Source organism: Cynocephalus volans, chromosome 2 (assembly GCF_027409185.1).
Source record: "Cynocephalus volans isolate mCynVol1 chromosome 2, mCynVol1.pri, whole genome shotgun sequence".
Lineage (NCBI taxonomy): Eukaryota > Metazoa > Chordata > Mammalia > Dermoptera > Cynocephalidae > Cynocephalus > Cynocephalus volans.
The window spans coordinates 188,626,590-188,654,141 of record NC_084461.1 but is presented as its reverse complement, the minus strand read 5'-3'; the positions used below and the strand labels follow the sequence as shown (position 1 = coordinate 188,654,141).

The 27,552-nt window shown below is 47.9% G+C and overlaps 1 protein-coding gene and 1 non-coding gene across 2 annotated transcripts in view; one reads left to right on the top strand and one right to left on the bottom strand.

Annotated features, from left to right (window-relative positions):
* The window catches only part of CUX2 (cut like homeobox 2), a 257,024-nt gene that overhangs the window by 188,113 nt on the left and 41,359 nt on the right, over positions 1–27,552 (bottom strand). The window lies entirely within an intron of this gene.
* Positions 16,167–16,240, top strand: TRNAI-UAU (transfer RNA isoleucine (anticodon UAU)). Its single transcript has one exon. It is a non-coding gene; the product is annotated as a tRNA-Ile (tRNA).

Genomic DNA, 27,552 nt, shown 5'->3' with positions numbered 1-27,552 from the left:
CAGATTAGAGAGAAACTTCTTGCTTTTCAACAAAGGTTAATAAATAGTGACAGCATTAAGTCTATTCTGATTAACTATGCTGAAAGATATTATTGCTGTTTGTAACATGAAATCATTATTGGATTAAGCACAGCATATAAAAATGAAATGTGAGTTTTAATCTCAAATGCAGAATGCAGGCTGCTCAGATAAAGGCAGGGTAACACTTAGAGGCCTGTATTAATTTTTAAGTTGCTCTGATGAAGGGATATTGTATGCTGTTTGTCTGGTCTGGATTTGATGGGGAACAAGTGGTCTCTCAGTAAGCACTCTTGTTGCTTCCCTGCCCACCCCAAAGATGTAAGAGACAAACAGCAGCAACCAGCCCCCTGTGCTAAATTGTATCACGTCCAGTGGCAAAACAAAGCATGGCAGGATCCAAATGGGAATCAATGGACCACAAGTGGCCTCACTTCGCTAGGGGTGTCTCTGACCTCCAAGGCCTTCCCCAAGAAAATGCCAACCCCAAGTAAGGAGGTGGAGATGGGGGGAGACCCACCCTTGTTTTCTAAATGAAGAAGTTGGAAGTAAGGAGTAAAAGTGAACAAATGGCTCCCAGTGGGTCATTAACCTGAGGCAGGGCTGGGAAAGAGATGAGATTCAAGTTCAAAGCCACTGTTACCGCCTTGCCCCCTTCTCCCTGCATCTCACCCACCGTGGACCATGGAGAATGCCCCCAGCTGCACAGTTCAAGATGTTTTGTACATTCGTCCATTCAGCACACAGACTGTGGTCTCTAAACACCATTGCTCCAGGGCTCCCTGAGCAATGTCTGAGTCTAAGGCTAGGGTGGGAAATGTACACAGCAAACCAGGAACAACTTGTCCTCCCAGAAAGCAAGGAAGCCGTCCAAGGCCACTGGGAGAGTCCAGAGGGTGCAGGAGCTGACTTGTGCAGGAGCTGACTTGCACAGGCCCCCATGTGCCAGAGATAGGACAATCTGAGCATGAATGAAGATAGTAACTGAAATGGATTAAGACACTTTAATTATGCTTGCATCCATGGGCTTTTAACAGTATTTTCAAAACTCTCACTGGCTACCTTTGGAGGATGCCAGGGAACCAGATCATTATTTTGAAAACTGGCAAATAAACAGAAAGAATTAAGCATTTATCTTCCCTTTTGTGGACACACTTTTCTTCAGGGTAAGCAAATAATTGATGAGGGGTGGTTTCTCTGTAGAAATATCTCCCATCTAAGAAAGAGAGAAGGAGGGACAGAATCAAAGTATCAACGTTTAGTGACCCCTAATGAATTAATGGACCCAGGCAATGGTTATCCATGGGCACAAAACCCAGCGGATAAAAAGCTGATGGGGAACTTGACAATGGATAGGTCAGGCTGACAGCTCCTGAACCCACTGATCAATCTTAACATCGCAGAAATGGAGACAACCAGACCTCATGTGCCTCCTGCTGGAAGGGCACATGGCCACCTGCGATGTGGTCTTACCAAAAATATCAACCCAGCATCTGATAAAGACTCTGGGGCTACCACGAGTTCACATGAGACCTAGTGGACAAAGGAGGGTGTTAAATGACACCACGGGGACATACTCAGCTAGATCCAATGGAGAAAAACTCTATGAGACAGTCTGACTTCTTCAGGGAAAAAAATCGCAAGAAAGAAGAGAGTGAGAGAAAGAGAAGGGAGAGTGAGAGAAAGAGAAGGAAGGTGAGGCAGAGAGAGGGGAGGACAGAGTGTGGGGAAAGAGAGGGGAGACAGAATAAAGTATGAATCCATGAGTCCATCCTGATATAAATAAAATATTGAATAAGTAAATAAATGAGAGAGAAAGAAAAGCTCTTCAATTAATAAATGTAAAAGTAATGATGGAAACAGAAAATCACCATTTGGCAAACACCACAGCAATAATTGTTTCAGGCAAGAAACATCAATAAATGCTAAAATTAGTGGGCAAAAGAATGATGAGAAATATAGTATTACATTGTCTCAAAATGTTTCCCTGCAAGATACTTATTAACTGCAAAGAGAAAAATAATAATTTTGCAGTGGAGAATCCTGGTAGACATGACCTTGAGCAAGTGACCAAAGTTAACAGGAACAATCGCAGGTCAGATAGATACGAGGCACCTCCTGATATGATGTACCAGAAAGGACATAGCATCACTCCTGTAGCATTTCTGCCAAAAAGGCACAACCTGAATCTAAACATGAGTAAACATCCTAAATTCCCAAATGCAGGGAATTTCTACAAAATAAATGGCCAGTTATCATCAAAGTGTCAAGGTCATAAAAGTCAAAGGAAGACAGAGAACTATTCTGGATTAAAGGAGACTAAAGGGACATGACAACTCAATGCAACATGTGATCCAGAACTGGACCCTGGACCAGAAAAAAGGACATCAGTTGGACAACCAGCAAAATTTGAGTAAGGGCAGCCCACTAGATATTAGTGTCATATCCATGTCAATTTCCTGATTTTGAAATTGTTCTGTGGTTAGGTTGGATGTTAACCTTCAGGGAACCTGGGGAATTCTCTGTACTGTTTCTGCAACTTTTTGTAAGTCTTTTGGAAGTTATCTCAAAATGAAAAGCTAAAAAATAAAATTTTTAAATAAGTTATATGTGAAGACTTCCCTAACTGCCCTATCTCATTTATTTGCTTTTCAGCCTTATGAAGGTTAGCTTCCAGCATTTGCTTTCTCACTGTAGCTTACAAGTCACATCTCAGACCTGTCCATTCCCTGTATCCTACAGTCTCCCACCTAGGAATGGGCATTCTGCCTGCCAGGTAAGATGCTCCTTTACTTCCAACTGCCCCAAGTCCAGGAGGACAGAGTAACTACAGTGGGAGCTGCAGCATCAGGCTCTGCCCAACTGAAGCTCGCTGCTCCTGGAACTCCCCAAGGCAACCAAAGAACTTAGCTGGGAACACAGAGAAAAGAATTGTAAGTGACGTCCACGTGACATCTTTGTCTAATTAAATTAGGCAGGAATTCCTGAGGAAGGGTGTGTGCACCCCAGTTGAGTGTCAAAAAAGTTTCCACAAAGGAGAAACTTACATGGGCTCAAGGACAGGTGGTGGGCTGTGGGAGGGGTCAGGGGCTTGACCACAGAGCAAGAAGATTGCTGGGGTCTTGCCAGACCTTGGGCATGAGTCAGAGGGGCAGGGCCACTGTCACAGAACACTGTACATTTGGGTGCATCTGTAGATGTCACAAAGAGCCTCGGTTTCCTTACCTGTAAAATGGGGAGAGAGATGCAAATTCAACAAGCTCGTATAAGTTAACACTTAGCCCAATGCCTGGCACATAGTTAGTGCTCAATCAGTGAGAGGTGGCATCACGTATCATCACCGCTTCTGAATTTCAAACGCAACAATCTCGTCACCATTTGGGCCCTGCTGGCACAGAGCTTGTCCATCAACCATTTCAACTAAGTTCTGACTAAACATAGCCCACTGACTCCTTCTGCCATGTCCTTGCCTTTCCCTGTCCCTGCATTGTGGTCCCTGATCTCTCTCCCCTCTCCCAGCCACACTGGACAGCAGCTGTTGCCCCGTCTCACCAGAGGCTTCTATACCTCCCTGCTTTTGTGCCTATGAATTCCTGAAACAGAAAAGTGTTTTCGGACCCATCGTCTTTCTGTTGCACATTGTTGGAAGTGTTGTCATTCAAAGCCCTCCTCTCGGAAGTCTTCCAAGATTGCCTCAGTCAAAATACATCTCTCCTTCCTTGGAGCCCCCATGGCACTTTGCTCCTATGTCTGCTAGCAGTTAAGACTAATGAATAGTTTTTAATATCACCGCCATTAGAACTTCCATTAATTCCATTAAGAGAAATTCCCAGTTAAGCCTCTGACCAGCCCATGCAGCAGGCATTTCTGTTCACCCACTTTATAGACAAGGACACTGAGTCACAGAGAGGTGAAGCCACTTGCACAAAGTTCCCTAGCTAGGGAGCAACAGATGCAGGCTTCAAACTCAGAACCATGTGGCTCCAAAGTCCTCACTCTTCACCTGATGCTTGCTGGAAAAGGCAGCTGAAGAGGTGGGAATCCATATGCCCAACCTCCTGGGGGTCATGCCTTATAGGCCCTGGAGGGAGAGGCAGATTGTGTGCAAACATACGTACACACATGGATGCACACGCACATGCACACCCACACGAACACATGCACAGAGCTTTTTGGCTCCCCTCTGCAGCCCTCTCCTGAATTTCAAAACATCTCCCGTTGGCTGAGTCACCTCCTCTGTCAGCTTCTTCCTGGGAAGAGGAGGAGAGAAATCAATACTCATTGCCTATCAACTCGGTTATCAAATCAACCAGCATCAGGCCCCCAAGGCCAAGGCCGATCATTCCAAATTCTCTAAACCCCATTTCACTACAGTTAAAAGAACATTTCCTTTAATCACCCCCAAATATTTCTGAGGAGGTGTAAATAAATAAGACTGCCCAGGGAGAAAGCCAGGAGATGCATCTTTGCATGGAAGGGCACAGGCCCAGTGAGCAGGGCAGCTGCCCCTCCCAGCACAGGGCCCTGACCCTCAGCGTGGCCTTGGATCTGTTCTGGGTTTTGGAGGCAGCGATGAGCCTTGCCCATCAGGTGGATCAGCCAAGGACGGCTACTTAGAGGACAGGAGGTCACAAGAAACGGCAGCTAAAACCCAGCCAGGAGAAATAGCATTTCAGGCAAAGCCACCAAGCCACGCTGTCCTCTCCACACCGCAGCCCCTTCTTCAAAGCAAGTGGCGGCATTCTCTGAGAGCCACAGCAGGCTACAAGCCCAGTGATTCCAAAAAGGACAGCCAAGGTGAAGAAAGAGCAAAGATTGAAATGGGAGTCAAGGTGACTGGGGTGGGGCCATTCCAACATTTGGTGCTCCATGACCTTAGAGGTGTCTCTGAACTCACCAGGCTCTCTTCCCTACTGTGTTAACTGGGAATGGAGTTTATAATCCCCCTTCCTACCTGGCAGTGCTGAAAACAGCCCAGCAATAATGATATCGACCAACAATTCATGAGGACTCACTGTATGCCAGCCCTTTCCTTAAACGTGTTGTGTGAATTATTTCACTTTACAGACAAGGAACCGGTGACACAGAGAGGTGAAGCAACTTGCCGCATGTCACACAGCCAGAAGGGCAAAGAGCTGGGATTTGAACGGGGAAAGCCTGGTTTCTGAATTGGGCTCCCTCCCCCTTTCCCACCTCCCCACCTGGCCTGTGTGAGACTGTCCAAGCCTTTCGGCCTCATCTGTTAAAGGTGGGGTCCAGCAATGTGATTCCTGGGCTTGCCTTTGGGCTCCATTGACCCACCAGCCTCCCATGAACCATCCTGGGATTTGGCTTCTAAACTAAATCCTTCTTAACACTCAAAATCCATCGACAAGCATTCATTATCATGTTTTTTATACTATGTATAGGGGGAAGAAGGAGAAGCAAAAACGAAGCTCTCTCCTGTCAGGGGCCCTAGCCTATCTGGCATAAGAGCTGGTAGAACTAGACACAAGGCATAAAAAAAGATAACCATGTCCTGAGAGAGAGGAAAAATGCAGAAGACAATGAAGGCAAAAAGAGAAGGAGGCAGTTGCTGGTAGCTATGGAGCTCACGCAGGACTTGAAGTGCAGGTAGGTTTGCGTTAAGTAGAGAGAGAAGGGAGGATGCTCCAGGTGCTCAAAACAGCTTGGGCAAATGCCTGGACCCAAGTTGGTCCAATCAGAGTGAATCCTGTGACACATGCTAGAGCTATTGGGAAGGAGGTGTCTTCTGTCCCTGGGAGTTGCCAGACTGGTGAAACCAAGCTGTCAGGGGAGAACAAAGCCCACCCACACACAGAAAAGCTGAGCCAGAAGAAGAGCAGGAGGAGATAACATCATTTGAACAGCTAGATCCAGCCATGCCTGAAGCCAGTGACCTGGAACTTTCAAATCACCTGAGCCAATAAAAGTCCTCTTTTATTTAAGTTGGTTTCAGATGAGTTTCTCTCACATACGAGGGTACTTCACAAAGTTCATGGAAAGACTCGTATTATCTTTTAATTCTATTTTTTCCATGAACTTTGTGAAGTAATCTGATAGAACTACAAGAGTCCTGCTCATTATAGTAGAGAGTGGCCCCAGATTTCCTCTCTCTGTGACAAAAAGTCCCTGAAAAGTCCATTTGAGATTCACACATTAACCAGTTCTCCTCCTTTACTTGGCCCCAACAGGATGTCTCCTTGCATCCCAGCACCAGGTACGGAAATATTCATTGAATGAATGAAGTTCCCTCTACAGTTAGTGCATGCCTGACATTCGAGGTCATATTCACTGCCTCTAACCTATTGCCTGGTCTTTGAGTTGTGTGGTAAGCATCTCAGTTTCCTGCCAGCTCCTCTATCTCTGGCCATCACAATCAATTAAGTGACTAACTCCAAGAGATGTTCCTGGCACCTGGAAACGGCTCTGCAAAGGGGAGATACTCAATCACACCCCCTTTGCACGGGAAGCTACCAGTTTGTGCCTGAATCAAATCACCCCTTAGCCACAGTGAGCTTGGGAACACCATTCATCCACCCATCCAACAAGCATTTATTGAGCAACTACTACACACCAGGCCTTTTGCTCAGAGCATCTGAATGAATCTGGTTATAGGATAGGGTCCAGGGCAAAAACCAAGACAAATTCTTTTTCCATGAACTAAAAGAGGCTCCACCTCCACAAGCCAATAACGTCCTCAAGATGATAGTAGTCCCCTCTCGGCAGGAAACTTACAGACTTATCTACTGCTAATAATAATAATGAAATATTTTTCTTTTAAAAATAACCACTCCCTGTAGACATCAAGGCATCAATTTCAAATCTTGTATCTCTGTTAAATTGGCAAGGAATATTCCCTTGCAAAAAGATAAATGATAATAATAGCAATAATAACAACCACCTTATTTATTTATTATTTATTTGATCACTTACTATGCCAGCTGCCAGGCTAAATGTTTTAGCTACACTGTCTCACTGAATCCTTGCTTCTATCCTATGACATGGGTAAACAGAGGCTCAAAGAGGTTAAGTAACTGGCCTGAAGTCACCTAGCAAGTGGAGGAACCAGGATTTCTACACAGATTTCCAAGATTCCAAGATGTCTCTGAGCCTTAGCTTTCCCCTTGTAAAATAGGAATAAGCAGGACCTACTTCAAGGGGTTTCTATGAAGACTAGATGAGATACCATATGCAAAGTATTTCAGCACACAGCCTGGCCCCTGCAGAGGGCTTCGCCCAGAAAGCCTGAGTACTTCATCACCAATGTGCCCCTGACATGGTTTAAGACAGGGTGGGCTTATGGGAAATACCACACCACTCTCCCCTCTGCTGTCTGCCACCAATGCTCAGATCTCAGTTGGCTTTGGACAAGTGCACCAAACAGTCTTGGGTGCCCACAGCTGCCACACGCCTAAGCTCACTGGATCCACCCTCGGAGGGGAAAGCTGCCAGGTGGCTCTCTTGCTGGCTGGCTCCCTCCCCTGGCTGCTGCCCAGAGTGACTTAACCCAAGTCTGTGCCTGCCTTGCCAAATTGCTAGAGGAGAGAAGGGTGTAGCACTCAGCATGGCCCACCCACACAGGACACCCACCCCATAACCCATGCCATGATGCCTTGGGCATGCCCAGCTAGGTGCCTGGCACAAAGCAGCCGCCTGACAGCATAGAGGGGGCAGGGCTGCAGAAAGAGTGGGTTACAAGTTGTGTTAAAAAAAAATGATATTGTGTGCTGACGGGATATTTTAATGTGGGATCAGGCATTCCAGAAATAACAATAATAGCTCATGCTCTATAGCACTTACTGTAACCTTTTATGTAATGTAAGGAATTTAACCTTCACAACATCCCCATGCAGTAGGCACTATTATTAGCCCTATTATACAGGTAAGGGAACTCAGGCCCAGATAAAATAACTTGCCTGTGATCACATGAAGCTAGGACACGCTGAACCCAGGCCATCTGGCCCATGGAAACCTGCCATGTTCAAGAAAAACGTCAAGGTAACAAGTGAGAGACAGCCCTGAGTCTGGCACTGTCACAATTCCCACTTTACAGATGAAAAGACTGAGGCTCAGAGAAGCTGAGCAACATGCTCAAGGCCACACAGCATTCAAAGCCAGGCTCCCGATCTGCATTCAGCACTGGCCTGGTCATATTGTATTTTGCACAGCACCTGGTTACTACTTTGTAAAATCTGATTCTCCCACCCCAGCCACTCGGTTATGCAGAGCGTGATATCACAACAAAACAAATCTCAATGATAGGATGGTGAGCCAGACAGGGACAGAGATTAAAAAGAGGTTCCTCTGACTCTGTGAAGAAGCCTAGTGGCCACCAGTTTTCCTCTGGGGCACGGATTTTTCTGTCTGGAGAAGCAATTGTGGCAGGTCATGCCCTGCAGGTGACAGGATTCTGGAGGGGGCCTTGAGCATCTCCAGGGCTGTGGGTAGAGCTCCTCACCACCCAGCTGGAGGTAGCTCCCCTGGAAGGATCAGCCCAATAACCAGTACTGGGGAATCAGCCTCCTTGGGCCAGATCAGTGATTGTCAACCAGAGGTCCCCACTGCTGGGGGCAGGTGCATCTTGAAAAAGCACATTCCGTATTGTAAAATAATTTTATATTTGGCAAGCAACACTCCTCCAAAAGCAAAACATCCATTGTTTTTATTGCCCAACCTATAGAAGGCAAAGCTCAACAAAACCTTCTTCGTTGGGAGTGTGGTGGATTAAAAGCGGCTGCAACCTTCAGAGGGATCTGGGAGGTTTCTCAAGTCTCTGACCAGAGCTAGGGCTGGGGTGGGAGGCTGGTTGTCTTTCCAAAGTGCCCTGCTGTGTTCTTGGGGCCAAGGAGGTCTGTGGCAGGCTGAGCTACCCAGGGAGGGCTCTGGTGGGGGCTCCCAATGTGAGAAGATGGAAGAGCGCCACATGCACACTCACACGCAACATGCATGCTCACACAAAGCACCGCGCAACCCTCGCATGCAACATGTGCTCACACCCAGCACGCTCTCACACACCATACAGATGTAATATGCATGTACATGACACCCTCCCAACGCATGCTCACATGTTCAAACACACGCACACATATGCATTCACACACGTGCACACTCACATGCTTACACACACGCTCATACTCACATATGCATACCCTCTGACATGCATACATGCACACACATGCCTCCCCAATGCGCACACACATCCAGGCACAGATAGAAAAAGACACGCAGGGCCCCAGAGATGCACTCCCAGACCCACACCCAGCCACACCCATGGCCATCTCCTGAAGACATGCACAGATAGATACAGAAAGACACACACCACTCATGAACACATACATACATAGACACAGATGCACAGCCAGTCTCACACGTGGATGACTCTCAAAGCCACGATGCACACAGATATAGACACACGGAGAAACACATACGTATCAGACTGGATGCACACACAGACACAAGGACACACACACCAAATCACAGCCCTCTGCTCTCATACCCCCAAGTCCTCACACTCACCCTGGACAGCTCCTGGCCTCTCTCCGGTGCTCTCTGTGGCCCCCAGGAGTGTCCAGATGTGTCCCGGGCCCTGCAGCCAGAGCCCACTCTGAGGGCCCTTTGGTAGTACCACCGGCAAATAAAAAGCGAATGTGCAAAAATCAAAGCAAAAGGCTGCGATAAAGCCCTTCCCTTCCCACAGGACTCCGAGCTGACGCAGGTTCTGCTCTGCAATAAACATTTTCATTCTAATTTTAAAAGACATTAGCATTACCTCTTTGGCTCTCGATCCAGCCAGACGGTCCCTTGACTCCTGGGCTGCCCGTTGGCCATGCTGGGCATTGCAGGGATGAAGGGTCACTCTGCATGATGGGCACTGACCCAGGGACCTGCTGGCCACCTGGTCTGATTTTACACCATCCCTGTGGACCCCAGTTTGAGCACCATTTAGCATTGATATAGCAGTCAGGTGGTCAGAGAGACTGGGAACCTCAAATCTGGCAAAGAGACACCCCCTTGATCCCCCCAGAGATTGTCTTGCCCCAGACAGGATCCCTGCAGATCTAATCCTGTCCTCCAATGTGGGCCATATACAAGGAAGGTGGCTTTCAAATGGCAGATCTGCCCCTGACAAATAGGGGGGACTAGGTGTGAACTGGAGTGCCATACCACCACCCCACAACTCACTCTGCCTGCAAACTTGAGTCTCACCTCACGCCTCCAAGCAGTGATCCAGCACGGATTTCCAGGCTTGGCAAGGACTTAAGGGAGAAGGGAAACCACACAGTGGTCCGGGAAAGCAAAGTGAGCTGTTTTTATGAGCTCAGAGGCCTGGACCCCAAAACAGCATTGCCTCCAGCCTCCAGCCTCAGTGCTTGCCACCACCTCCCACCCCTGCCACCCTGGAGGTCCCAGGCACTCTGAGCAATGATTTCCACAAAGTCCACCTCTGAGCCTTTGCCCAAGCTGTTCCCTCCACCTTGAACACACTTTCCTGCATCTTTGTCAGAGCTGTGCCCAGTCACCCTCAAGTATGAGCTTCCAAGTCACTTCATTCCACATCATTGTGGTCTGGGATCCCATTGTGCATGGGGCAGCCCAGTTTCTGCCTTCACTGAGTCATATAATGGAGGCAGCCTTCTCCAGAAAGCTTCCCTGGCTTTCCAGGCTATGTTGAGCACCTCTCCTCAGCTCCAGAAGCCTCCTGGGTCTCCGGCTCCGGAGACAGCTCTTCCCAGGCTGGTTCTGTCTGCCTCCTCCTTGATCTGTCCCTGCCTCGGCTCCTCGAGGGCAGGGAGCAGTCTGCTGTGTTCCCTGTCTCCCCACACCGGGCAGAGCTAAGCCAGTTGGTGGCTGCTGAATGAATAAATAAATGAACAGCCAGCTTGTGCTGGCCGGGGCCAAATCTCTCCAGCACGGCTCACACTCTTCCTCCTCTAGACTCCTGCAGAGAAACGAGGAAAGAGGGACCCCAGAAGTCCTTGCTAGAGAGAGGGAGGTGACATGGGCTCCCTGCTCCTGTCCACTATGCTCTGAGCAGAGGAGTGCAGGCCCCCTCCAGCCATTCCCAACTGTCAGCATGGCACTATATTGCCAATTTGGGCTCTGCAGGCCCTGAGCATTCAAATGTGGGATGGAAAAGAGAAAGGTTAGCAGACAGCTCACAGCAGCTTCAGCGTCCGCCCTCCAGGGATCCTGAGTCTCCCTTTGAAATGCGCCTACATCAGCCCTCTCCTGGGCAGCTCCAGTGCCAAGGCCAGGCCCAGGCCCACTCCCCCTGAATGCAGACCTGGACCACTGCCGCAGCTCCTCCCCGTCTTCCCCCAATAACCCCTCTTCTCCACAGTGGCCCGAGAGCTCTTTGCAAAAGGCAAGTGGCTCCTGTCACTACCACGCCTGGCTTAAACCCTTCAATGGTTTCCCATAGCTCTTAGAATTAACCCCCCAAATTCTCGCCCCACCCCCCAGCCTCAGGGAAAGGTCAAACTCTATATGGTGGCCCAGGGGGCTTTGCCTGATCTGATGCCCACCAACCACTCCAAGCTCACCTCCATCCCAATAAAATGACTCACAATGTCCCAGAGCCCCGGTTCTCATCCTCTGTGCTGATGTCCACACTGTTCCCAGTGTCTGGTGCTGTTCCCAAATATAAAATAGCCACCCTAATTCCCTGCATGGCAAACTCATTTTTAAAGACCTGCTGCAAACAGTCTCTTGGCGGCTCCTTTCTGCTCCTGAATCTGAGCACCTGCTGAGTGTGGTACCCACTGTTGTAGAAAAAGCCATCTTGTGCTGCAGTAGGTGGCCCTGTCTCCTTGGTGACCCCCTTGAGAGAAGGAGCCCATTTTATTTATCTGGGGGCTCCCCGGAGTAGATGCATTAATATATATTAGTTTTTGCTGCTGTGATTAACATAATTTCTAAGCTCCTCTGCTGCTGTCACTTTGCTCTAAGCTCTCATATTAGTTTGTTTCTAATAAATAAAGCCAAAAAAAAAAAAAAAAAAAGACCCAGGCTCCTCCACTTCCTCCTCAACTCCTCCTGCTGCAGTCTGGAGGTTGGGGGGCCTGGAGACCCACAGGTGAGTCAACAGGGGAAAGCCCCCCTGAAATGAAGCAGGAAGCAGGGGGAGGTAGTGGGACTTGTCTCCCCAAGACAGGCACCTGAGTACTTGGGACCCTCATGTTCAGCCCACAACAGTGTGGGTCTTCACTCCAAGGCCACACATGGTGGTCTCGGGTGACACACATATCACCTTACTGTGTGCATATGGACCAGAGCTCCTGTCAAAAGTCAGGATGGGTGAGCATGAGAGGGGAACAGGAATGACCACAATGTAGGACATTCGGGGGTGCTGGGCTCAGCCTGATGGGTTGACAATACCCTACTTTTAGAATTTAATACTTTTTATCTTGAGAACTAAGACATACCCTTTGCAGCCAAGGTCTTTTCTACCCCCCAACTTTCTTTAGCCGGGGCTCCTGGACAATTCCAGCTCTACTCACCAACCCACCTGGTAGCTACCCACCTGGTCCTGCTTTCTGGAGGAAAAGAGGAGGCTGCAGACAAGCTGAGCTGCAAAGTGGGGACTTAAAGCATCAGAAAAGATGGACAGGTGGTGGGAATGCTGTGAAGCTTCGCGCAAATGATTTTGCATCTTTGAGCCTCAGTTTCCTCATCTGGAAAATGGGCATAAGTCATAGAAGTGCCTGAGATTCCACACGCGGAGCACACAGCACAGGGCTGGCCTCTCCCTGTGCTCTGAGCACGGTGGACATTATGATGATAATTTGGGTAAACCCACTTGATTCTGGGAGAGCAGGAAGAAAGGACAGAGGGTATAGAACAGACTAGGACAGATAGAGAGCCTTGGCCTGGGCAGTTAGGGAACCTGAGATTCCATTTTGGACCCCCTGGGTGACCATGAGAACGTGAACCAGGCTCTGGTGATGATAGTGCTCTAAATGCCAGGCAGCTCTTGGTTCTCCCCATTGATGGGGGGCTCGGTGGCACAGATAATCCTGGGGCTGTCACTCATCCATGAGCCACGCTACTTAGGCTCACTGCACCCCTACACTCCCTGCTGCCCCTCGATTCACTGCCAACTCTACCAGCCCCCGAGCCCTTGCTGGAGGAAGCTCAGATGCGCACGGGGGTCTGAGCTCCAGGAGCAGCTCACAGCTGTGGCACCCAGCAGATCCAGGAGAGCTGCCATCACTGGCAGGGGCTCCCTCCAGGCCACTTCTGGGGCCATCCAGCGTGTCCCCACATTGTGCTTGGGACACTGAAAGGGCACAACACTGTCCAAAGCAGACAAAATGGGCAGAGGCTGTGATTTCCCTTGAGTCATGCAGAGTAAAAGTAGTGGTGGTAATAACAGTAATATTGATAAAAACAATTTTAATAATAACGCTATAACTCACTGAACACCAGCTCTACGCTGGACCCATGCTGAGTCATCCCCAGCACCTTCTCATCTGTCCCTCACTACTGCCCTGGAGGAAGGTAGCAGTGTTATGCTTATTTTACAGATGAGGAAATCAAGATTTAAAACAGTAAGGTCACTTTTCCCATTACCCTATTTTATAGAACAGGAAACAAAGACTCAGAGAGGGCAGGCCACTTGCCTGAGAACACACAGCAGGTAACAGACTAGAATTTGATCCCAAGTCTATCTGACATTCATGCTCTTAACCACAGCTGTTCCCTCCCCAGGAAAACCCACAGCCAGTCATTCAACAAATAGAAACCAAGCCTGTAAGAGATGCCAGGGCGCATTTGGTGCTGGGGATACTGAGGGGGAGGTGATGAGTCCCCAGGCTCTTGCAGCTGACCTTCCAATAGAGGAGAGACAGACACTGAAGGCTCCATCACTCTTAAGGTGATGAGGGCCAGGTAGGGAACTAGGGGAGGATCTCATAACCTAGAGTCTACCTTCTCCCAGAGATCAAGGGAGCCACTGTGGTTAAACAAGACAGCTTCCAGGCCCCACAAAACCTCTGGTTCCATGGGCAAGACACATGCACTGAACAATCACATAAATCCTTTCTATTGCTTAAAAAGACAGATGCCACCAAAGGCCAGGCACTGTTGCAACCAGGACACGAGGGAAGACACACAACCCTGTTCCCTGTCCCCACTGGCCCCCCATGCTCAGGCAGCAGAAGTTACTTACCCAACGGGAAAGCCAGGCTCTAGGCACGACTCCTGCCTCCCCATGCCAGCTAGCTCCTGGTCCCTGTCAACTTCTCCTGACCTTCAGCTACAATGAGGTGGCTGGAGCTGCTCATGCTGGGCCCAGCCGCAGCCTCTGCTTCCCTCCTTCATGCAACTCTTGGAGGTATTGATTCTGCCACTGGAGTGGCCAGGATAATTTTGCTTAGCTTCAAATACCTGGTTCTCAGATTCCTCAGCCAGTAGGTTATAAAGCTTCCTCTAAAACATGGGGGAAAGATTAAGCCTGCTTATGGTTAATAATACACTGTACCCTGTCTGTCAACTGCCTGTCTGCTATTGAAAGTTCGCTATTAGATACTTATTTAAACAGCCTCGCAAGACTCCTGAAGAAAGTGCAGTTATGCATTTTTGCCCTCCTTGCTGGCGCGAACAGCTATAGATAAACATCAATTCGCTCCTGCAGATCACAGTCACAGTAAATAAATTTTTCAGGGAGCTTGAGATCCGCACAAAGGCTCCGCCAAGCTCCCATTTCACACAACATCAATGTTTGGCCTCCAAGAAATAAAAGCTCTAAGGTGTCCGACGTCAGGGCAAAATTATCAATGCCAAGTCACTTTTCAAAGAGAAAGAAGATGGAGCATTTCAGGAAGACATTTCCTCCAGCTTAAAATACAAAGGTGGATGGACAGTCACTTTGCCCACAAACTAACTACTGGGACTTGCCTCCTAAAAGCTCGAGTGTCTGTCCCCCAAGTTTCCAACCCCGGACCTGCTGACCCCGGTGCGGGGAGGGGAGGTGGGTGCTGAAGCAGCCACAGCCTGGAGCAACCAGTTCCAGCTGAGTTTGGTGACTTCAGTGACTCAAGCGTTGGGTTATTTTTACTTTCTCAAAGTTGGGTTTTTTTCACTACTTTTAGAAGTGGCAGACAAGGCTTGTCTATTATAAAGTATTTTTTGCAAACACACACATACACACACACACACTCACTTGCTCACCACCCTACACACAGTTCCCGCCTGTGTAAAAATCTCAAGTCACTGTGGTGTGAGGGACAGGAGATGGGAAAGCTGAGACTCCCTCCTGGATGAGTTGGGGCTTATAGACCACTCCAGGCCTCATACTGGGCACAATTTTGCTGGAGTGGGGGTCCTCTCAGCTGGGAACCTGGAGTAGATGTCATTTTACAGATGGAGAAACCGAGGCACAGAGAAGCCTAAGGAAGGGAGAAGTGGACTTGGATGTACCTGCATTTGAATCTCAGCTCCACCACCTTCCAGCTGTGTGGCCTCAGGTAGGTAACTTAAACCTGCTTGAGCCTCAGTTTCCTTATCTGTAAAATGGGGATTACAGCAGTCTCTGCTGCACAGGGTCACTGCAAAGATGAGCCTCTAAATTCATATTTCTTAGCTTTATTATTAAAGGGCTCAGATCTTCCTAGCCAATCGTTGGCAGGACCAGGGCCGAACTTGAGAGGAAGGAACACTGTTCTTGGAGTCAGCAGAACCAGCCCTGATTCTAGGCCCATCACTTCAAATCACGGCTCCTCTCCCAATCCCACATTTTTTGTCAAAATAATAAGACCTTAGATGAGTCTGCCTCTAGCATTAAAATATATACAACCACTTCACAGGGAAAGTGATGTTATCATCCACAATTTATAGAAAGAAAAACTGAGGCTTGGGGGAAAATCAAGCTGTCAAGACCGAGGAGAAAAGAATGGCCCTGGACTTCAGCTCAGCCCACCCAGAAGCCTCTTCTCCTCCCTCCTGATTGCATAGTCCCCATAAAATGTCCATGTTTCAGTTTTTCAGTCAGCAACACATTTAGGACTGATGCCTAGGGCCATTCTTCCTGCCCATGGTGGGAGAATCATCTCCACATCTCCTCTTTTCCTCCCCACAAAACTCCAAACAAAACTCAGAGTGAAAGGAAACCCTTGCTCTCAACATTTTCTAAAAATGCTAGGGTTGGCCGGTTAGCTCAGTTGGTTAGAGCATGGTGATTATAACACCAAGGTCAAGGGTTCAATCCCTGTACTGGCCAGCTGCCCCCCCCCCCAAAATATATATATAAAAAAATAAAGATGCTTGGATTGGGTTGAAATATGGCCCCCCCAAATTCATCTTCACCTGGAACCTCAGGACGTGACCTTATTTGAAAAGTCTATATTCTTATATAGAATCTTTGCAGGTTTAATCAGTTAATTTAAGATGAAGTTGTACTGGATTAGGTTGGGCCCTAAATCCAGTGACTGTCATTATAATAAGAGAAAACAGACACAGAGACATGCACAAAGGGAAGACAGCCACGTCAGGGTGGAGGCAGAGATCGGAGTGATGTGGCTACAAGCCAAGGAGAGCCAAGGACGCCAGCCGTCACCAGAGCTGGAAGAGGCAGGGAAGGATCCTTCCCCTAGAGCCTTCAGGTAGAGCGTGGCTTTGATCATCCCTTGATTTTGGACTTCTGGCCTCCAAAACCATGAGAGGATAAATTTCTGACATTTTAAATCACTCAGTTTGTGGTAATTTGTTATTATGGCAACCCTCAGAAGTGAAGACAATGTTCTTCTATAAAATGTGGATGGAACCTCAGACAATTATCTGGGTTTTGGGAAGGTTCCAGGCTGGGTGGGGTGAAAAATCAAAATGGGCCCTGTCAGTTGGGTAATCAGGACAAGGGGGCTCAATCCTGCATCCTACAATGGCCCCACCAAGTTTCTCCCTGTACTCAGAGTTCTGCCCAGGGAGGAGCCAAGGCTGCCCTGATACACTTGACCTTAGCCAGAGGTGACCCAGCTGTGTCTCCTCCAGGCCTTCATGGAAAGGGAACAGTTGAACAAGGAAATCCACCTTGGCAGCTTTGGGGCTGCAAATCTCACTTCTCTCCCTGAACAGGAATAATGAGGCCAGTCTCCTAGGGTTATTTAGCAAACTACATCCCTTCTCTCTACCAGGCACTGCACTGAGTGTGCAGCCCCTGGCAGGAGTGGGTATATGACTCCCTCAGCCACCTTTTGAGGTGAGTCTAATGAGTGACCCCTTACAAAGATGTGCAAACTGAGGCTGAGAGTGGCCGAAGTTCCTTGCACAAGGTTTCATTGAGCTAGGATACAGCAGGGCTGGACACAAACTCCACCTTGTTGGATATTCCATCCCCCCTGGCCTTAACCCAGAAGATCAAGAATGTAACACAGGGAGCCGAGCACATAGTAGGTGCTTCATAAATGCTGGTTTGTGCTTGCTTTGGAAACTGCTGTTTGGTGATAGTGTTGTTTCTCAGCACCTGTCCTGAACTGGGCAGAAGGGAAGAAAGCCCCAAGCATGTCTTTACAATTAAAAAAAGGAAAGAGAAGAAATAGTAGGTATCTCTGTTAATCTGATCAGGTTGTGCCACACTTGAAAAGCCACTGGACAAAATAAAGGTGTTTGTGCTCTGTCCCCCTGGGAATACTCATGGCCTTGGGGTGGTGCTTGGGGTTATTTGCTGTTCGTTGTAAGGCGCAGACTCGGGGAGGACGTCATTTGAGCCTCACTGAGGTGAAGGATGCCAAGAGATGGGGAGGTGGAAGTTATCCCTGATTTACATATGAGACCGAGGAACAAAGAGGTATAGGGGTCTCCCCTCCCGGCTAGCCGAGAACCAAGAGAGAAACCCGGCTCACCCTAGATGCTCCCTCGTCTGACCCCTCGAAGAACTCTGTCAATTCCACACTGACGAATGTACTGAATTGGTCCCCTTCTATCCAAGCCCACTCCCACAACACTGCTCCAGTCCCCCCTGGCCTGACCACCTCCACTTGGAGCTCACCTCTTCTCCCCTCCACTCATAGACCGATGCCCCTTTCTCACGTGTAAGTCCATGTGCATCACTCTTCTGCTCATAACCCTCCATGGCTCCCCATCACCCTCAAATGAAGTCCAAACTCCTTACCTGGCTATGAGCCCCCTGAAACTCCTCCAACCTGTTTTGGGCTGTTTTAACAGAAGAAGAAACTGGGGGCCAGAAAGACTGGGTTCTGCTTTGTGCCTACTTAATACTCAAGCATTAAAACCGTGGTTACACTTCCCCCAAAGTGCTTGCACCCTCTGACCTCTGAGTCTTTGCACCTGCTGTTCCCTTTCCCTGGAATGCCCTTCCCTCCGCTTCCTCCCATTCACCTGGCAATGCCCAGTCATCACTCATAGTTTAGCTGCTGCCTCCTGCAGGAAACTTCCTAGGCCCTTTGGGTGGCCCTTATTATAAAAGAGGGCATCCTGCTCAGAAAACCAATGGCCAAGTAGAATTTGGGTCCAGAAGAGCACAGGCCCAGAGGAGCCATGTCAAGGAACCTCACTGAGGTGAAGGGGGATAATTTGGGCAGGGCTTTGCTCCTTTCACCATCCTCTGCTCAGAGCCCTGGGCCTCAGGGCAGATAGACCAGAGCTCCCAATTCTAGACCTCTGATACTGCCAGTGGTTTTTGCTCCCTACAATGTGTTATTAAATATGTTTACTCGTTTAATCCTCATTATTACCCCATTTCTCAGATGAGAAAACTGAGGCTTGGAGAAAATAAATCACTTGCCCAAGGCCACAGTCTGGTGATCTGTAGAGCAAAGATTCAATCCACTGTTTGAACTTTGCCTCCAGAGCCTGTGTCCTTAACCACCATCACGGGGCAAAAGATGCCCTGAGAACAGCAACCGTGCAAGACAAATCAAAGGAACTGTGATCCTGACCACAGATGCTAGAGCTAGAAAGGACCACATCTCCATCTGGAACACTCTCCAGTTCCTTTTCCCCCTGTGCCTCAGTCTCTCTACCCATAAAATGGGCATAACAACACCCAACACTGCACACCAATGACTCAAGGTCAGTGGTCCACTCCAGAGCAGCCAGGCGAGAAGCCCAGGGAAACTCCTAGCCACCTCATTCCCCTATAGAGTTGTCAGCCACTTGAGAAGTAGACACTCACAGAGCCCAGTTTAGGTGGTCAAAGGCCATGTGACCACACATGACAGGTGAGTTTCATGACTCTGCTCAGCATCCAAACCATCGGGACTCAGAGCTGCATGTTTAGAGGAAAGAGCTCAGAATTTGGAGACTGACACCCCCAAGTTTGAGTCCCATCTCTACCACTTGCCAGCTGTGTGTCTTTAGACAAGTCCCTTAACCTCTCTGAGTCTGCTCTGTTCTCTGCAAAATGTTGACATCACAAACATGTATTTCACACGGCTGCTGGGAAGACTTCAGTTAATGGATCACATAGCAGGAATTCAGCCCATTGTATTTTTAATATTTAATGAAATGCTTTTGGTCCTTCACTTTTTTTTAACTGAACTTTTTATGCTGAGATAATTGTATATTCACATGCAGTTTTAAGAAAGAATACAGAGAGGTCCCTTGTACCCTTCATCCAATTTCCCCCCGTGGTAAAATTTTATAATGCTACAGCACAATATCACAACCAGGATATTGACATTGACACAGTCAAGAAACAGAATATTTCCATCATCCAAGGGTCGCTTATGTCATCCTTTTATAGCCACACCTATTTCCTTCCCTATCTCCATCCCTAATCTGTTCCCCACTTCCCTAACTTCGTCTTTACAAGAATGCAATATAAATATAATCATACAATATGGAATTCCTTTTGAGTTTAGGCTTTTTTCACTCAGCCTAGTTCTTTCAAGCTTCCTCCAAGTTGTTGTCAATAGCTCATTGCTTTTTATAGCTGAGTAGTGTTCCTGGATGGATGTACCACAGTTTAATCACCAGCCAATTGAAGAACATCTGGGTTGTTTACCCTTTTTGCCTATTAGGAATATAGCTGCTGGGAACATTCGTGTGCAGGTTTTTGTGTGTTGATCTTAAGTTTTCGTTTCTCTGGAATATAGTCCTCCTTTCTGAAACCCCTATAGTCATATAATTTCATTCATTCAACAGATATTTACTGAGCACCTACTATGTGCAGGCGCTGTTCTATGCACTGAGGATACAGCAGTGAATAGGCAGACACGGACCTCTGCCTTCTTGGATAATATAAAATGGAGTAACTGAACAGGCAACTTATGGCAAAGCCCACTGCAGCAATATGCATAGAAATGGGAAGAACTCTCCAGTTAATGATAAAATTAGTGGCTGCTCCAAAGAGCCAGGTCAAGTGCTAAGCACTTGGGTACATTTTCTCAAGGAAAAGTATTACTTTCTAGTTAAACATGCATCACCCCAAGATGAAGCAAACAGTCAGTGGCCAGAAAACTCTTTTTCATTCAGGGCGTTTTCTTTAGAAGGTTCCTTGTCATAGTGGAACAAAGCCTATGAAGTTTCCATTTCATAGGCTTTAGGAAGTACTGTCACTTGATGGCTCGAATAACAACAGGTAACATTTCTTGAGTGCTTACCATGTTCGGCATTGTTCTAAGATTTTTACACCCATCACCACTTTTAATCCTCAGAAACCATAAACATTCCCTGAGATAAATGCACTATTAGCCCCATTTCACAGAAGAGGAAACTGAGGTTCCAAGAGGCTTAGCAACCTGCCAAAGGGTATATGGCTGAGAAGGGCAGAGCCAGGACTTGAACCCTCAAACACAGAGGGAGTCGCTCTGTTGGCCTGAAAAAGGAGCACTCTTCCGCTTCGCTCCACGTCCAGTGATGTGATATTAAGTGTCTTCCTCTCACGGGCACTGCACGCCTCATTAAAGGTTCTGGGAAGTGACTGTTTCCAATATAAATTGGACAGTTCCTCATTAACTATGAAAGACCTAAATGCTGATCACCTTAATCAATGTGTTCTAAGCACTCACCATTAGAAAAAGAAATATCAGGTCAGCCAGACCCGTTTCCTTTGATCAAAATGTTTCCCTCCTCACTGCACCTTGGGCCACACAGTCCCAGGCACCAGTGGGCTAAGCACTTTCTCTAGCAATGAAACAAACTTCATCTTAATTCCTGGGCTCCCGACATCCATTGCTCTTGTGATAATACAAGTGTCAGCCATGACATAATAAGAATATTCAGTGTCTGATGTGCCCCATGTCTTTGGCAGTAGCAGAGAGCATGCTCTTTCATGTTGACAGAGGTTGGTGGCTTGTGGGGGGATGCTTACTGTAGCTATTAACAGAAAGACCTTAACTTGCTGCCACATTGCTTCAAGGTTAACTAGAAGGGACCTAGGAATTATGCTGCTGGAATCAGGCTGTGCACAACATAGGAACCTCTGGCTTCTCCATTGCCACATCTGTTCCTGATCCCTGATCTCACACCATTCAGGACATCTTCCCAATCAATATTGAGCACAGAAAAGGCTCTTCATCAGCATTCACTGATGTGACAATAATGCATCAACCATCTGCTCTGTGCAGGCCCTTGCTTGAAGGTGAGGAGACAGCAGTGAACAAGATGACCTCTCAGAACTTACACTCCAATGGGGGAGACAGACTCCACCTCAAATAAACAACTTAATACCCAATTACAAATCGAGACAAATGCTGGGGAGGGAATCAAGTGGTGTTTTAGCAAAAATGGTCAGATAAGGCCTCTCTGGGGGAGACAGGAACTGAAAGAACCAGTAGGGGAAGAGCACTGTGGGCACGGGAAACAGCATGTGCAAAGGTCCTGAGGCACAAACAGTATTTCAGAAACCAAAAGCATTTAAGGAATTTTTTTGGCTTTGTACCCTTCCACTCTCCCCTTCACTCACTCAGTCCCATTCCTACTGGCTTCCATAACATTCCTCAAACCTGAATACATTCCCACTTCAGGGAATGTGTGGAACACCCTTCACAACCCTTCCCAGATTTCTGTAGGACCTGCTCCAGATGTGAGCTGGTAAAAGTTAAACAACGGGCTCTCTGAGGAGAAAGCCCAGATTTGTGACATTTGCTGATTTCCATGGTATAAATACTTTTACTGTGGCTGATTTCAAGCTATCCACATGACATCACTGCACAAGGGGTTCTCATAAGCAATTTGGGCCAACTCCAGCACGCCACTGGCTCATGCCCTCCTTGCATTTGGGCCTTTAAATGTCACCTCATCAAATAAACCTTCCTAATTCCTCCCATCAAAAGCAACACCCCTACCCCATCCTCTATACTGTTTCCCTTTTCTTCACCATTGTTATCACATGATGTTCATTTATCTTTCTCTTTACAGCCTGTCTTCACCAACTAGAAGGTCAGCTCCATGAAGGCAGAAAATTCTGTCTGGCTCACTCCCTGTGGTGTCCCCAGTGCCTGGAACAATGCTCGGCACATAGTAGGTGCTCAGTAAATGTCAAGAGAATAAAAGGATGATAAGAAGGCCTGTGTGGCTGGGCTGTGGTGACACGTGGGAGAAGATAGGCTGAGGACAGTCAGCAGGGTCGAATGCCCATGGCTTTGGAGACCTTGCTGTGGCTTGAAGTTTCTTCTCCCTACCACAGAAGCCCCTGGAAAGTTTCTGAGCAAGTGAGCAAGGAGACTGACTTAATTTGGGGGGGTTTTTTGGGGTGGCTGGTATAGTGATTGAACCCCAGACCTTGGTGTTATCAGCATCATGCTCTAACCTACTGAGCTAACCAGCCAGCCAGTGACTTGTGTTCTGGATGCTGGGTGGAGAGAGGCCTGGAGGGGGCAAAAACTGAAGCCAGGAGCCCAATGAGGGGTCTTCTATGGTCATCCAAGTGGCAATGAGAGGAAGGGACAGAGTGACACACTTGAGACATATTCAGGAGGAAGAATCATCAGGTCTTGGGGTAACTGGGGGGGGTGTGGAGATCTCAGGTGGGCCCTGAGCCCTCCCCAAATCCTCTGCACCCAGCAGGGGCCTCTCCAGAAGGAGGGGTGCCAGGGCAGCTGAGTGACAGCAGGCACAGCAGGCTGCCTGCCAAGCTCCCGCACGCGGCTCCACATTATACTGTGCAGTTGCTGCCGCGAAGCCTTCGCAGACGCTCCCATACCGTTTTGCTTTTAAAATAGAAGTTTCCTGTGAAACTGCAAATAATTCACTGCTGAGAGTCCTTAAAATGTTCACAGGTATTTAAAATGCTATATAATCAAGTTCGCAAAAATATAAAGTGTAAGCATTAAAATACTTTAATGTTCTAATTAAAACAAACCACTTATGCCCTGGCTCTGACTCCTGTTTTTACTATTTCCGTAATAGCTGGTGGCCTGTTCTGGAAAAAAAATTTTTTTTTCCTTTTTAAATTGGTCTTAAAAAAATAATTAAAAAAGGAAAAAGTTAAGTTTGCTTTCTCTGGCGGTGCACTGAGGAACTGAAAATCACACTCTCAAAATATCCACAGGTTGCCAACTGCTAAGGCGGGGGTGGGCAGATGCAGGACATCTGTGGGCCTCTCCATGGGCTCCCCTGGAAACAGAGACGAGACGGCGCTGAGCAGGAAAGGGAGGCAAGGGGAGCAGAAAACTTTTTCATCTCACGGTTCTGAGAATGCCCACAGCCCCAGACCCACCAACCACTCCACTTCCACCAATCCAGTCCTCACTGTTGCAGGTCAGAAGAGAAATCGTATTTATCTGCGGGTTTAAGATGAGTCAAGGCTCTGTCTACCCTGATAAACCCTGGTCTCTCACAAGCACAGCCTCGATGCCTTTGCACATGCTGTACCCTCGCCCTTCCCTCTGCAAACTTCTATTCCTTCCATTCTCAGCTCAAGTGTCACCTCTCATGGAAGTCTTCCTGGACTGTCCCCACCCCAGTACTTGAGGACATTGCTCCGCTGTCTCCTCTCACCCCTCTCTGTACCAAGGAGGGGGCTTATTTGCTCTGCCCCAAAGTGGGCCACCCTGTTGACAGCAACCCCCGACTGGCCACCTGGCCTCTTCTCCCAACCTCTCTGCCAGCCCCAAGTCTTCCACATACCAACTCTCCCATGCTTCCCTTTCTTAGCACTCAGCAGTGTCTGTAATCATATATTATCTGTGTATTTGCTTGTTGGGCAACCCTTCCTTATCAGGCTATAACCTCCATGAGACTGGAGGCTGTGCAGGTGCCCAGGGCCCAGTTCTGTATGTGCACACAGTAGGTGCTCAACGAATGGCATAGAAAATAGTCTCTTAACTCCCTCATCAATCCCAGTCCTTTTCCCCTAAATTCCTCATAGCTGGCTTATTCATTTGTTCATTCAACACCACCCTCCCGATCATTAAGGACCCACTTTGTGTCAAGCCCTGAAGACATCCAAGATACATCGACTCTAGGGTTCCCTATCCCCCTCATCCCAAGAGTTCTTCTTCCCATCTGGCCCTGGCCCCATGGATCCGTCGGGCCCTAGAAGGGCAGGCTCCACATCTCTCTCCTCACTGCTCTCCTTGACCTTCTATCTCCACCTTCTAACCCTTGTTCAAAAAGGCTCTCACACCTGCACCCTCCTTCCCGAGTCCTGCCCTAGTTCTGGGCCACACCTGCAAGCTGGCTTCTCCCTAGCTGCTCTCCCTGCTCCCACCCAACCTGACACAGTGACTCTCAGATGAGGGTGATTGTGCCCCCCAGGGGATGTTTGGCAATGTCTGGAAACATATTTGGTGGTCATAACTTGGGGAAGAGGCAACTGCCACCTAGTAGGTCAAGGCCAGGGATGTTGCTAAACATCCTACAATGCAGAGGACAGCCCCCACCACAAAATTGCCCAAAATGTCGATCAACAGTGTGCAGGTTGAGAAAGCTTGTAATAGAGGAATCTTGTAGACACAGCTCCAAATACCTCACTCCCCTGGCTCAAATGCCTTCCATGGCTCTCTGTGGCCCAGCAAGCTATCCAACAACTCCTCTTCATGACACTCAGGATCCTGCATTCTACCAGCCTAACTTCCACACTGCCCTTCCAACATGCATGAGCCAAACAGGTCTGCTCAGGGCTCCCCTGGCATGGCCCTGGCCTTCCCACCTCCGGGCCTTTGCCCCCACTGTCCTTTGCTCCTGGAGCACCTGCCTCCTCCATCTCTCCATCCTGGAGAGTCTTCCAGGTTTCAACGCTTGTTGCAAATGCCCGGTCCTCTGTCCCAGCCCCATCTGATCTAACCACTATTTCTCCTCTGCCCCCACATCCTGGGCTTCAGCTTCCCCAGGGGCCACCTGCCATCCCTGTCCAGCTTGGGTCACTGCTGTTTATTAGTTCTTTAGACTCTTTGGGAAACTTGGTCTCACCCATCTCTCCCCCCAAAAGTACCCAACAGAGCTTGACACATAGTTCAACAGATGTAGAATTAATTCATTTCCCTCTTCCCACTGAATTTTCAAATCCAGAAAACTCCTAAAATGCAAACCAATTCAGAGTGTCAGCCTTTTATTAGGACTGACTCCAATTCCTTTAGTTGTGCCTTATGAAGTACTGATTTCCTACTTTTCCTCTCTCTCTCTTTTCCCTTCATTTTTGCTCGATGAAGAAGCCTGAATTGCTCTGTCCACAATATGAGAAGAGACACAGAGCTACCTGCTACCAGCTGTCCCCACACAAACACCCCCAACCTTCCTGGTTGACAAAATAATACATTCTCCATCCTGAAAACCAAAAAACCTCCTTAAGAAAGCCAAACACAAAAATTGCCTATAATCTCTACCCCCAAAGAAAGAGCAGACAGGCCTCAGAATCATCCCACTCAGGAGAAGGAGCTGGGGCAAGTACACACCTGCTCCTGAGAGCTGCCGGCTGCTCCCAGGGGTTATGGCCTGAATACTTCTGACATGCCCCACTCTCAGGCCAAGTGGTCTTTTGGCTTAAAAAAAAAAAAACCCCAGGCACAGATGCAGTCACCAGCAGGTGGAAGCTTGCCAGAAGACACTGAAAAGTCCAAGGAGATCATGACGGCATCTGCTAATCGCTTTTTACTCTATCTTGGGCCACACAGTGGGCACTAGCTGGCCACTGCGGCAGCGCCAATTCCAGCAATCCCCCTTATCTGCATTTGGGGTTCCCTCCTCACCCTGTCGCAGCCCCTCCCAACTGTTATGAACACCTTTCATGCTTTTTGGGCAGCCAGCATCAGCATCCCCTTCCTGTGGGTGGAGAAGCCCCTATGAGTCCTGGTGGGAGGTGGAGGCGGTTTCCGTTGCTTGCTTGCAGTTAAGAGTCCCAGATGGCCCTCTCCCCAGTTCTTGGCCAGGGGAGGCTCTGCTTTTTTAGTTTACAGAAATCACACCATACATGCTGCTCGGCAGTGGCTTTTATCCATACAGCAATGCGCTGGGGATGTTTCCCAGGGAAAATAAATATCAATTGGTCTTTCCCTCCTAAGAAACAAACAAACAAAAACCTTTCCATCCTTTTTCTAAAAACTGAAAACAAAATCAAACAAACTTTGGAAGAATTTGAGACACCCCTTGAGAAAGCTGGACTCCCAAGGAGTGTTCGTAAATCTTAACTAAACACCCTGGGTAGGTGATAGCTGGAGGCAAAAGAGCAATCAGTGCCCCAACCCCTGCAGTAGTCAATCAGGACCAGTGACAGGGTGGCAAGGGCTGGGTCCCTGAGTTCCAGACACTAACTCCACTTCCCCCAAATACTCCCATAACTAGGGAGGCCTTTATTATTCATCTCGTAGCTACAGCTATAATAGTTCCTATTTATTGAATAATTACTGTGTCAGGAGCTATAGCAAGAATTTGATATCCACATCATTGAATCTTCACAACAACCCTATGAGAGCTCTTATCAGCAGCATCTCCACATTATCGATGAGAAAACTGAGGCTCAAAAAAGCTTACTAGCAATAATAGTAGCAGTAGTAACTCAAATTTGTTAAGTGCTTACTATATACCAGGAGCTATGCTAAGTGCCTTACATTATATTGATTTATTGTATTCATTCCTTCAACAGATATTTATTGAACACCTACTATGTGCCAAGTGCCACTTTAGGTGCCAGGAAGATAGCAGTAAGCAAAACAGACCAAAATCCCTGCCTTCCTGGAACTGACATTTTAATGAGAGAAATCAGTGAACAAGATAAAAGGGTAAAATACATATGTTCAATCGTATTAAGTGCTGAGGAAGAAAAAAATATAGCAGGGAAGTGTACTGTCCATTTCTGTTGCTTATAAGAGAATACCTGGAACTGGATAATTTACAAGAAAATAAAATTTACTTCTTACAGTTCTGGAGGCTGGGAAGTCCAAGGTCCAGGAGGCACACATCTGGTGAGGACCATTTTCTGGGCTGGGAATCTCTACAGAGTCCCATGGTGACTCAGGATGTCACATGTCAAGGAGGGGAGAAGAGAGCTTGCATAGTCTTGTAAAGCCACCAGTCCACACCCATGATAATTCATTAAACCATTAACCTATTACTCCATGAATGGATTAATCCATTCACAAGAACATAGTCCTCACAATCCAATCACCTCTTAAAGGCCCTACCTTTCAACACTGC